Source organism: Heterocephalus glaber, unplaced genomic scaffold, assembly GCF_053883595.1.
Source record: "Heterocephalus glaber isolate CG9 unplaced genomic scaffold, H.glaber_assembly_v1.0 deba00001781, whole genome shotgun sequence".
Classification (NCBI taxonomy): Eukaryota; Metazoa; Chordata; class Mammalia; order Rodentia; family Bathyergidae; genus Heterocephalus; species Heterocephalus glaber.
This window is the reverse complement of record NW_028258467.1, coordinates 1,539,630-1,552,153: the sequence shown is the minus strand read 5'-3', so window position 1 is coordinate 1,552,153 and position 12,524 is coordinate 1,539,630. Positions and strand designations below refer to the sequence as shown.

Below are 12,524 nucleotides of genomic sequence, written 5' to 3'. Positions count from 1 at the left end.
CTCCTGTCTCAGCCTCCCAGAGTACTGGGATTATAGGTGTATACCAACACGTCCAGCAAAAGTCAGGAAAATGTTTGCATCCTCCCTCCTTTAAAATGGTCTTCATGTCTATGAGCAGATCTACATTTGCAACACTGCTGAAACAATCAGCATCAGCATTTAAGGGGTATAGGACAAGGAAGGTGGCCTTTGACTCCTAGGTTTCAAGCCCAAGACCAGTGGGACAGGTAGGCTCGGCCCAGACAGCCCATCTCACGACTGCAGCACAGCATGGGGAGGCTGACGTGGGCTCAAAACACCGGACAAGCGTTCTGCCAGTCCTCGGCAAGGTGGAAGTCAACTCCCCTCAAGGAGGAGGCACCGGCAGCCCACTCTTGCCAACCTCGGTTTGGTGCCCCTGGTCCCAGAGAGGAGGTACCGTGGCCACTGCCACTCCCCTCTTCCTGCTGCCTTCAGGCAGGGCTGGGTTGAGCTTCAATGCCCTCAGACTTCATCTCATTGCTCAGTGTGGACCTAGACCTGGAATCGCCCAAGTCCCTGTACTCTCGAGATTCTCTGAAGTTACACCTATCACAGAACTTTCATAGAGCTGGACTATTGCAAGAATCTGTCTATGATCTTCTCCCAAAGGAGTTACAGTTACCTCCATCTAGAGAAACATCTGTAGCATCAATGAGTCAGACAAGTGGTGGTAAGGCAGGCTTGCCTCCTCCAGCTGTAGCTGCTGCTGGATTTACCTCTGAAGCAGGGAGTGTTTGCATTAAAAATGACCTGTAGTTCTCTGCTTCATAGATGCTTCTTCAGCTCCCTCCTATTCCTCCATGGGCAGTGCTTGCAGCTCCTTTACCACCTCTTCCAGCCATACCATTTATTTTACCTCAGACACCGACAGCAAGGCTATGCAAGTGGAGAGCTGCTCCTCAGCCATGGGGGTAAGTATCAGAGGGGTAAGTGAAAAGCAGTTGACCAGTAACACAGTTCAGCTGCATCCATCAGCCCCAAAGAGGCACACAGCTTTGTACATCTCACCACCACCTGAAGACTTGCTGAATAACAGTTGGATGTCCTGCCAGGATGAGGGGTGTGGATTGGAATCTGAGCAGAGCTGCAGTATGTGGATGGAGGATTCCCCCTCCAACTTCAGTAACATGAGCACCAGTTCCTACAATGATAATACTGAGGCACCTTGTAAATCATGAAAACGAAATCCAAAGCAGAGGCTGGGGTCAAACGATGAGATAGTGAAGAATCTAATATGGATATATTTGATGCCGACAGTGCGAAAGCACCTCACTATGTGCTTTCTCAGGTTACTACGGACAGCAAAAGCAACTCAAAAGCTGGAAATGGAACATTAGATAACCAAAAAGGAACGAGAGTAAAGAAGAGCCCTATGTCGTGTGGACAGTATCCTGTTAAAAGCAAAGTAAAGGAGCTGAAAATAGTCATACAACCTGAGACCCAGCACTGAGCTCGGTACCTGACTGAGGGTAGCCATAGCTCGGTAAAAGATAGAACCCAGCAAGGCTTTCCTACAGTAAAGCTGGAAGGCCATAATGAACCAGTACTGTTACAGGTGTTTATGGGCAATGACTCTGGTCGAGTGAAACCACATGGATTTTATCAGGCCTGCAGAGTAACTGGACAAAACACAACTCCCTGCAAAGAAGTGGACATTGAAGGCACCACTGTTATAGAAGTTGGCCTTGATTCTGGCAACAACATGACATTGGCCTGTGGACTGTGTAGGGATATTAAAATTGAGGAATGCTGATGTTGAAGCTAGAACAGGAATTGCTGGTTCCAAGAAGAAAAGCACTTGAGCAAGACTGGTTTTTCGAGTTAACATCACAAGGAAAGATGGCTCTACTTTGACATTGCAAACACTCTCCTCTCCAATTTTGTGTAGTAAGAAAATATGTAGATATTAAGAATATGGAGACTATTCACTGTCTATTAATCTTTCAGACATGTCTAACTTTTAGATTTTTATACATTCAAGCTTATGATTTTGCAGAATTTTAAATATTCTAAAAGCTGTAGTCAGGAGCTGGACACCATGGCATGTACCTGTGGTCCCAGCAAGGTGGAAGGCTGAGTGAGACAAGGCGATTACTTGAGCCAAGGATTTTCAGCTAGCTTGGGCAAAACAGCAAGAGCCTGTCAATTAGATTTAAAAAAAGTGTAGTCATATTTTCTGAGCTAAACTAAAGGTAAGTAATTGAAATAAAATTCAAAATGTGTCTAGTGTTTTGTAGTTTCTGGAAACATTAGCCACAGCAATTAGAAAAGAGAAAGAAATAAAAGGAATAAAGATAGGAAAGGAAGAAGCTAAACTGTCATTATTTGCTGATGATATGATACTTTACATAGAAGACCCAAAAAACTCGGCCAAAAAGACTTCTAGACTTAATTGACAGATTCAGTAGAGTAGCTGGATATAAGGTCAACACTCAAAAAACAATAGCCTTCTTATACACAAATAGCAGACTCACTGAGAGAGAAATTAGGGAAACAATTCCTTTTACAATAGCTTCCAAAAAAATGAAATATCTAGGAATCAATCTAACAAAGGAAGCAAAAGACCCCCACACTGAGAACTATAGCACTCTAAAAAAGGAGATCGAGGAGGATATAAGAAAATGGAAAGACAACCCTTGTTCCTGGGTAGGAAGAACCAATATAGTGAAAATGGCCATACTTCCAAAACTACTATATAGATTTAATGCAATGCCGATTGAAATTCCAACAATATACTTCACAGAACTAGAGAAAACAACCCAAAAATTCATTTGGAGCCAAAAGAGACCTAGAATAGTAAAAGCAATTCTAGGTAACAGAGAAATGGCTGTGAGTATCACAATCCCCAACTTGAAACTATACTACAAAGCTACTGTGATAAAAACAGCATGGTACTGGCAAAGAAAGACCCGAGGATCAGTGGAATAGATTAGAAGATGCAAAAACAACTCCAGACATATTCAGCCACCTCATCTTTGACAAATGAGCCAACCACCCTCACTGGAGGAAAGATAGCCTCTTTACTAAATGGTGTTGAAAAACCTGCCAAAGATTAAAACTAGACCCATACCTATCACCATGCACTAAACTAAGATCGAAATGGATTAAAGATCTAAATATTATGAAAGAAACACTCAACTTGCTGGAAGATAAGTTAGGTAGAACTCTTGAAGAGATTGGCATAGGAAAAGACTTTATGAACAAAACCTCAGTAGCACGGGAACTAGCACAAAGAATCAACAATGGGGATCTCATCTTATTAAAAAGCTTCTGCACTGCAAGAGAAACCATCAATAGAGCTAAGAGACAACCTACAATGTGGGAAAAAATTTTTAGCAGTTGTACCTTAGACAAAGGACTACTATCTAGAATATATAAAGAACTAAAAAAATCAGACCCCCCAAATTCAAAAACCCAATTCAAAAATGGGCATCTGAAGTGAACAGACATTTCTCAGACAAAGAATTAAAAGCAGAAAATAAATATATGAAAAAATGTTCAATATCACTGATCATTTGAGAAATGCAGATGAAAACAACACTGAGATTCCACCTCACCCCAGAAAGAATGACTTCTATCAAGAAATCAACCAATAACAAATGCCGGCGGGGTTGTGGGGAGAAAGGAACCCTTCTCCATTGTTGGTGGGAGTGCAGACTGGTGCAACCACTGTGGAAATCAGTATGGAGATACTTCAAAGAACTAGGGCTAGAGGTCCCATTTGACCCAGCTATTCCCCTGCTGGGTATCTTCCCAAAAGAATTAAAAGAATCATACCACAGTGATATATGTACACCCATGTTTATAGCAGCACAGTTTGTAATAGCTAAAGCTTGGAAACAGCCCAAGTGCCCATCAACTGGAAACTGGATAAAGAAGATGTGGTTTTTTAATAAAATGGAGTACTACTCAGCCATAAAGAATGAGAAACTAGCTCCTAGGGCAGTGAAGCTCAGCTGGTCCCAGCACCCGGAAGGAAGCTCCCTGTCTCTATCCCAGGCTCCTAGGGCAGAGAAGGTGAGCCGCGTGGGCGCCAGAAGCACCCCTCCCCCCGTGGAAATGAGAAGACACATAAACAAGCCTCAAAAACAGACTTCCAGATCACCTACAGCAACTCCAAAGGGAAATGAGATGGAACACTCTGATATTCAACCACCTGGACTCTCTGAACTGGCAACAAAAGTGGATCTGGGAAAACTTAAATCAGAAATAATTACTCAGATAACAGCAAAGATTTTGCTCATGGTGCAAGACATGATTAATAAATCTAGAGAGGACACAGATAAAAAAATAGAGGATCTGAGGAATATGATGGAATCCCAATATAGGAAACAAATGGAATCCATAAAACAGATACAAACAGATTTCCAAGAGATTAAAAACTCCATTGAAAGTCTGCACAGCAGAATGAACCAATGTGAGGATAGAATTTCACATATAGAAGATAAGACTGCAATTAGTGAGGAGGAAAAGAAAAATAGCTTTAAAATTGTAAGGGAACACGAGAAATCAATCCAGCAGCTGCTAGACGATGCAAAGAAGAATAACATAAGACTGATTGGAGTCAATGAAGAAAGAGGAGAGAGTGCAGATGACATAAAAAAACTCTTCACAGAAGTGATGGCAGAAAACTTCCCAAGGAGGGGAAAAGAACTTGACATACAGATAAGTGAGGCATATAGGACTCCAGCTAGCTTTAATCAAAAAAAATCTACACATAGGCATATAATAGTTAGGATTCCAGAAATCCAACAGAAGAATAAAATTCTACAAGCAGTGAGAGAAAAGAAACAAATCACATACAAAGGAAAGCCCATCAGAATCACAGCAGACTTCTCAATGCAAACCCTCAAGGCAAGAAGAGCTTGGAGTGATGTATTTCAAGCCCTAAAGGAAAACAGCCTCCAACCCAAATTGATGTACCCTGCAAAACTATCTTTCAAAATTGATGGAGAAATAAGATACTTTCATGATAAAGAGCACCTCAGGAACTTCATGAATACCAAACCGGCACTCCAAAAAATTTTAGACAATACCCTAGGAAAAGACAATGAGGGTCACAACCCCAGGAAACCCAGCAGAATGAATCCACTGGGCGTGACAAATTAAATCCAAAGGGGGAGAATCCAACAAAAAGAAAAAGTCATGACAAGGCTTTTAAAACTTTTGACTTCATCTCCCTAATGAGTGTATAATTCAATCTTATTATTGTACTGATTAGTATTTTTCTGATTCTAGAGTTGCACACCATTCCTTGTGCTATACTGGCTATTTATCATCTTCTTATGTCTACATTTTAATTGGGTTGTCTATTAATGAGCTCTAAGAATTCTTTATATATTCTGCTCATAGGTTATATGCATTGTAAATACGGTCTGTTTAAGGACTACTTTTCATTTTAATGATGTCATTTAAAGTTCTAAATTTTGATGGAATCTCATTTATCAATTTTTTTTTATACATCATGTTTTTTGTATCCTAGGTAGTTCCTGCCTACCCTGAATTCATAAATATTTTCCCTTATAATTTCTTCTTAAAGTTTTATACTTTTAGGCTTTCTTATTTAGGTTCATAGATCCCTTCAAGTTATTTTCATGTATGGAAAAAAAGGGTTGAGGTTAATTTTTTATATATGGATACCAGGTGTTCTAGTGCCGTTTGCTGAAGACACTATCTCATCCTCAGCTCTTGAATCAAGTTTATATTCTATAAAATGCTAATGTTAAATAATCTTTCAAAACTCAGTGGACCATATATGTGTGGTTCTATTTCTAGATTCTCTGTTTTATTCCAATGATCTATATGTCTTTCCTTACACCAACACTGCCTTGATTACTGTGGCTTTAGAAGAAGTCTTAAAATTGGGTGCTAAACGTCTTCCAACAGTTTTTGTTTTTGTTTTTGGCTTTTCTGCGTCCTTTGTACTCCTACATAACTTTTAAATTTCAATATCCAGTTCTTCATTTATAGCAAGTATACACAGACCTGAATTTTTATATATACCTTGTGTTTTCTAATCCTGCTAAATTCAAATACAAGTTCTAGGGACTCATAGAGATTTCTTAGTCTTTTCTCTGTAGATGATTATTTCATCTACATATAAAGACTTTGCTTCTGCCATGCCAATCCTATCCTCATGTCATTTTATTGCCAGACTATTTTGGTGGGGATTAGGTTTCAAAGTTTAATGGACAGATAAAGAGTAAGCATATCTGCCCTTGTTCCCCACCTTAAGGAGAAAGCATTGTATCTTTTCCATTCATACAAGGCGTTCTCGCTGGAAGTATGGAGTACATGTCTTTAATCTGTTCTACTTCTAGTCTCCTGATAGCTTTTACCATGAACAGCTGTAGAATTTGGTCCAATACTTTTTCTCCAACTAGTGACAGGATCGTATGGCTTTTTCCTTTCTTCTGTTAGACTTTTGGGGGTGGATCTTCCAATGCTGAACCAACACTGCCATCCCTATAACAAAACCACTTTCTACATCCTGCCAGATCTGACTTCTAATAGTCTGTTTTGTTAAACAAATTTCTATCTATGTTCATACTTTTTTCTTCTATTATCTTTATCCAATTTTAGGATTAGCACAATGTTGAGTTCCTAAAATGAGGGGAGAAGTGTTCCTTCTTTTTTCTGCTTTAATTTTTTGATATAATTTATCAGTTAAAATGTTTATGAGCCTGCTGTTGTCATATAGGTAGGTTTTCAAGCTAGGAATATACTTTCTTTAATAGGTGCTATTCAAATTTTATATTTCCTCCAGAGTTAGTTTCATTAATTTGTCTTCTAAGTTACTTCTTAGAAGTTGTCAAATTTATTTCAAAAAAGATTTTTGTAATATGCTTTCTATATCCTTTTAAATTCTGTAAAATCTGTGGTAATGTCTCCTAGATCTTAATATTGTAATTTAAAAAATTTTTTAAATGTATAACTGATATTGTGTAACAGGAAGAAAAGGTCTAAAAGAGCAGGGGAATTGGGAGGGGTAAGGGAAGGGAAAAAAGGGAAAGGAAACAAAGTCTTTGCAAATAGGGAAGGGTGGGCAAGGGAAGGGGAAAAAAAAAAAGAACCAAGAGACTCATGTAATGGTACAAGATCCCAATGATGAATATAACTGTATTTTATACCTAAAATGTACCAATAAAGTTAATGGGAAAAAAAAAAGAAAATAGCATTTGCAAAACTTATTTCTGATAATGGGCTTGCACCCAGAAAAAAAAAAAAAAGAATGAGGAACTAGAGACATTTATAGCTAAATGGATGTATATTGAGGCCATACTCATAAGTGAAATAAATAGGACACATATGTGTAAATACTGAATAGTTTCTCTAGTGTGAGAAACTGAAAATGTAAATAATGATTAAAATGAATAATTGATAATTTGAAATAGGAAGAAAAGGTCCAAAGGGGTAGGGGTGGTGGGAGGGGAAGGGAAAGGGAAAATTATGAGAAAAGAAAAAAAAAAAAGGAAACAAAGTCCATGTAAAGAAGGGTGGAGGGGGTGAAGGGTGCACAGGTAATGGGGAAAAAAATAAGAATCAAGATACATCATGTACAGGTACAAGCACCCAATGATAAATGTAAATGTATTATTTACCTAAAATATACCAATAAAAGAATTTAAGGGAAAAAAACAAAACAAAAAAACACTGGACAACAGGCACTTAGACCACAGAATCAAAATATGCCGGATGAAAACCTCCTCTCCACTATCCCTGGAAGGCCAGGGTCTGGGGCCTCTGCCCAAGGCTCCTGTACCAGGGTGAACTTACAAACCCACTATAAGGCTCACAGGAAGAACACTCATGGTCCTTGCTTGCCTTGTCCATGGGGCGCTGCCCTCTGACCCTCTCTAGTGGCTCCTGATCAGTGTGGGCTGGGAAAAGACCCAAAACCACCCTTCAACCACACCCAAACCAGTGTTCATATTCTTCCACCTGGTGTGCACATGCAGCTTGAGTCCATTGAGGCCCTAAGCACAAGATGAACCTTGCAGTTCACCCCAGGGAAGGGCAGTCCTTGCCTCAGGTGTCCCCATCATCATACAGGGGAGCTGGTAAGGTGTCTAAGCACCTACCCCAAAACACACAAGTTCTTCCACCTCATTAGCCTGCCTGCTAGGACCTGCATGTTAGGTCAGTCAACAAATACTGCACCAGAGCTGCTTAGCACACCTGGAAATCCAAGGGTAGGCACTAAAGCAATGAGAAAAGACAGGAAAAAATGTGTAGATACATACCCCAATATATAATGTAAACTCTTGCAGAATTTTTCCTAAATGATTTTCACTTACCAAAAGAATACCTGAAAACAAAAGAAGAAAAATATATTAAAATTTTGATTTGCTTTGACCAAAAACTTATACGTTAAACCAACAGGTTTCCCCACTAAGCAGAGCCTACCCTTTGAGCCCAGGATAGCATGGGGTTAAGCAGAGCTTCGAGGACCTGCCTGCCAGGTGCTGACGGCAGAAACCCCCACCTTACTGAGCTGGGCAGGGCCTGGTTCGAAGGTGGTCAAAGGGGCTGTGGGATGAGCAGACACCACACCTGGTATTTCTGGAGAAAAAATGATGTAAGCCACCACAGGAAATGTTATTTTCTGGAACATGAAAGTTTAAAGGACATCCATTACTCCAAACACAAGTCACTGGGAAAGGGACTAAAGTAGAAGAAATCTGGTGGGCTCCATCTCCACTACTAACGGTTGGAGACGGGTCTGTGTCTTCACTGTGGAATCATGGTAGGAAAAGGAGGTGCATATCATATGTCTCTACACAGTGATTCCCATCCTACCCTTGGAGATTGAAGACCCAGTAAGCAGCCAGCACATGTGCAAGACCCAAATCATGAACGAGTCCATTGCTATAATATCCTCCCTTGGCTTCTGGAACAAATGCTGCACCGGCTGTGCCACTGCAAAAGGAATGATATGCTGCCACATGATGCCCAGCAAGAAGCCAGACACAGAGGCCATGCATGCAAGATTTTGCTGGTGTGAAGCGTACAGACAGCAAATCCACAGACAGACAATGGACAGTGGTTGCCAGGGCCTGGGAGGGGGGGAGTTGAGGGGGTTGGGGGAGAGTAGAAAGGGGCTGGGGGTGTGTGACAGTGCCAAATGCAGGTTTCTTTTGGGGGTGATAAGGATGTTTTAAATTTAGACAATGGTGTCAGTTTCAGGACTTGAATGTATAAGAGTATGGATGTGTACACTTTAAATTTTACGATATATGAATTTCTCCTCAAGAAAGACATGAAGGGAACATTGTTGCTTAATGAAATACTTATCGGGGCTGGGGATTTAGCTCAGTGGTTTCGCCGCTTGCTGCGCAAGCGCAAGGACCCGAGTTCAATCCCCAGCACCAAAAGAAAGTAGTAATGAAATACTTATCGATGGTAGGCAAGCACTGAGATTCGCCTCCACACCCCCAGGCATGGGGTGGGGGAGGCTCTCCCATGCAGGGCCCCTGCAGGCCAGGGGATTCTGATGCCTCTGGTCTCAAGTACATTTCCCACCATGAAGAGTTAGGATACAAAACACCTCATGTACAGGCATAGGGTAAAAAAATGGTGCTGTTCAGCACCTTCTTTACAGGGCTTGTTGTCAAATAATATCCACAACAAGTTAACTGCAATCAGAATGTAGAATTAGTCCAAGTGACAATGGGCTGTGACAGGGACAGACATTCTAAATGCGAGAGAGAGGGGAGTGGGACTGAGCATCAGATGATTCTGTTGTTGTTGCTGTTGTAGGAATTGAACCTGGGCCTTCACATTGAACTACGTCTCTAGCCCTTTCTTACATTTTTTATTTTGAGATAGGATCTCACTAAGTCACTAAGTTGCCCAGGTTGGGCTTGAACTTGGGCTCCTCCTGCCTCAGGCTCAAAGAGTGGGTGGGATTACAGGTGTGTGCCACTGCACCTGGCAGATGGTTCTTTCTGTAATTCCTTCACATGTGTTGATGGCCTGGCAGTTCCTATATTTTATTCATCCCTTGCCCAGTACAGACACATACTACTTGCATGTAAAGTAACACAATATCTGAGATTTCCTTTTTACTTCAAAAAAGAAAAGCTGGAAGCAGATAGGATGTCCCTGGCTGCATGCCACTCTTTGCTTCTGAACATGCTTCTATATGTCTAGATGCAAGCCCATGTGTTTTTACAAAAATAAAAATTAAAAAAAATTATATGTCTGTAAGAAGAAGCTTTTAGCCAGCAAACACAGGGCTAATGCCATAACAGACTCATCTGACTGACAAAGTCTTCAACAGATGATCTTGCTGAACAAATGGAAGAGGGCTGATGCTTAAAACAAAGAATAGAAGTTCCCATTTTTATCACATCAGATGGGAAGAAACACAAGCTGCCCGAACACAAGTGTCCATGCAGGTGTGCACAAGATGTTCTTGCCTTCATGCTTGCTGAGGGTGTTTGAAAATGGTTCTTTTGTGACATCACCTGTTTTGAATTTTGAATTTAAAGGCTGCCTGCTAGGTTTTTCTTTCTCCCCAGATATTAGGTTGTTTTGGTAATTACATGAAAAACTGAAAAATCTTCCTGACTTTTATAGCTTTTATTCTATTTTAAAAATTTTTTATTGAGTTTATTGGTACATTTAGGTATACCTTATGATCACTGAAGGTAAGAAGGAAAAAATGGAAACAAAGCTTATGCATATAGGTGGGGTGGAGGGGTTGAAGGGAGGGCTTTTATTCTGTTTTTTGGCAGCTAGATTTGACTTCCCTAGAGTGGATTCTGGTACTTTTTTTGAGGTTTTTTTTTTTGGTACCAGGGATCAAACTCAGGACCTTGTGCTTTCAAGGTAGGGAGCAGCACCACTGAGCTGAATCCCTAGCCTGGAAGTTGTACTATTGTGCTATCCTTTAAAGAAGTTCCAGGCCAGTGGGGCTTGGTGACACATACCTATAATCCCAGCACACTGGGAAGCAGAGACAGGAGAATGTAAATTTGAGCCCTGCCTAAGCAACTTAGCAAGAACTGGTTCAAACTAAAAAAACAAAAGGGCTGGGGACATAGCTCAGTACAAAAGCCCTGGGTTCAATCCCCAGTCACCCCCCATAAACACACCAAAACCAGGCATTCCTTGTCCCCAGGGGCACCAACTTGGCTCCTAGCTGGTCTCCCATGCTGTACTGCTCTGGTATCTGCTCAGTCAGCTCTGCTGTACCCAACTGACAACTCACTGGGGATCCTTGTATTGAGGGAGCAGAAAGTGGCAGCATGTGAGGGGTCCCAACACATTTGATGATGAACACATTTGTGCCTGGGAATGCCCTTCACGATGCTCTCCCTACCTAGCCACTGTTATTCAGGTGAGGGGGGTTACATCTGGTGAGGTGGATAAGCTCATGTGTCATGTTTCTCATATGATATTATATGCTCATGTATCCATGTGCTGGTTTGATTCAGTAAGTTAATTTTTATTGGCACAAATAAGTTACATATCAGTTTGTGCCTTGTGGCTGTGCTGGCCAAATAGTAACTGCTTACTTCTAAAATCAAGGTGCAGAGTCATTCTCTCCTGGCACTTGCATTCACAATGCAATAACTCAAACTATTGCTTTCTAAGGTGGAATCCCTGGGACCTGGGCATAGTCTGAGAAATGCTGGTCTATACCTGCTCATCACAAAGACATTAGTGATTTGATGTGAAGTTAAAAAATTTTTAGTTATTTCACAGATTATTATAAAAGATTATATAATAAAATTATTTAAGAATTAAGTCAAATATACAGGGAACAAAACAGCATGTGCATTGTAGGCCCATTTTTGTTGAAAAGGAAACTAGATCCCATCAGACTAGAGTTGGCTGTGCACAGCAAGGCGCAGCTGGCACCTTCAGTATCCATGAATGGCTAAGGGTGAGCTACGGCTGTCAGTTATCAGAGACTTAGAGTGCTGCCCTGCAGGCTTGCAGTTGTCCTGAGGTAGAGCTGCCTCACAGGCAGAAGTCAGGCATCTCAGCCTCAGAGACACTGCCAGCTCTTCCAGGTTCTCAGTTTCAGAAGCTAACCCTGAACATCACACGGAGAATGCTCACTGCTCTGCCTCTCCCTTGTAAGAGCACCTGCACTGGCCAGCCTGAAAGAAAGTGACAAGGTAGAAGGGGAACTCTGAGACACTGCCATGGCCCAAATTTCAGAGATAATCTCTTCTTTCTCAAAGGAGTAGGGTGATGGGGGAGAAAGGGATGGTGGGCACCATCCTCCCCAGCGACCCAAAAAACCTCTTGCGTTGCAGCCAACAGAGTACAGATAAAAGAATCAGAAACTCAACTTTTTGGAAAAGTCGATGTCTATGAAAAGACCAGAGCAGAAGTTATATAATTAGGTTCCTGACACACTGTGAAGGAGCATCATTTTAAGGAGGCTGGTTCCAAAAGATTCTTTAAAATCAATTTATTTATTGTACTATGGTTTGAACCAAGGGCCTTTGCCCTAAGCCACACTCCAACTCCTTTTTTATTTTTAT

General features: G+C 41.1%; 1 protein-coding gene and 1 pseudogene across 5 annotated transcripts in view; one reads left to right on the top strand and one right to left on the bottom strand.

Moving 5' to 3' along the window:
• Lmf1 (lipase maturation factor 1) overlaps window positions 1-12,524 on the bottom strand; it is a 99,233-nt gene that overhangs the window by 69,444 nt on the left and 17,265 nt on the right. For all 5 annotated transcript variants that reach the window (XM_087202845.1, XM_087202846.1, XM_087202844.1 and 2 more), the window contains one exon: window positions 8,265-8,329. The gene's annotated coding sequence lies outside the window, so the exon portion shown is untranslated. The remainder of the gene's footprint in view (window positions 1-8,264; window positions 8,330-12,524) is intronic.
• On the top strand, window positions 345-1,961 carry LOC147820931 (nuclear factor of activated T-cells 5 pseudogene; annotated as a pseudogene).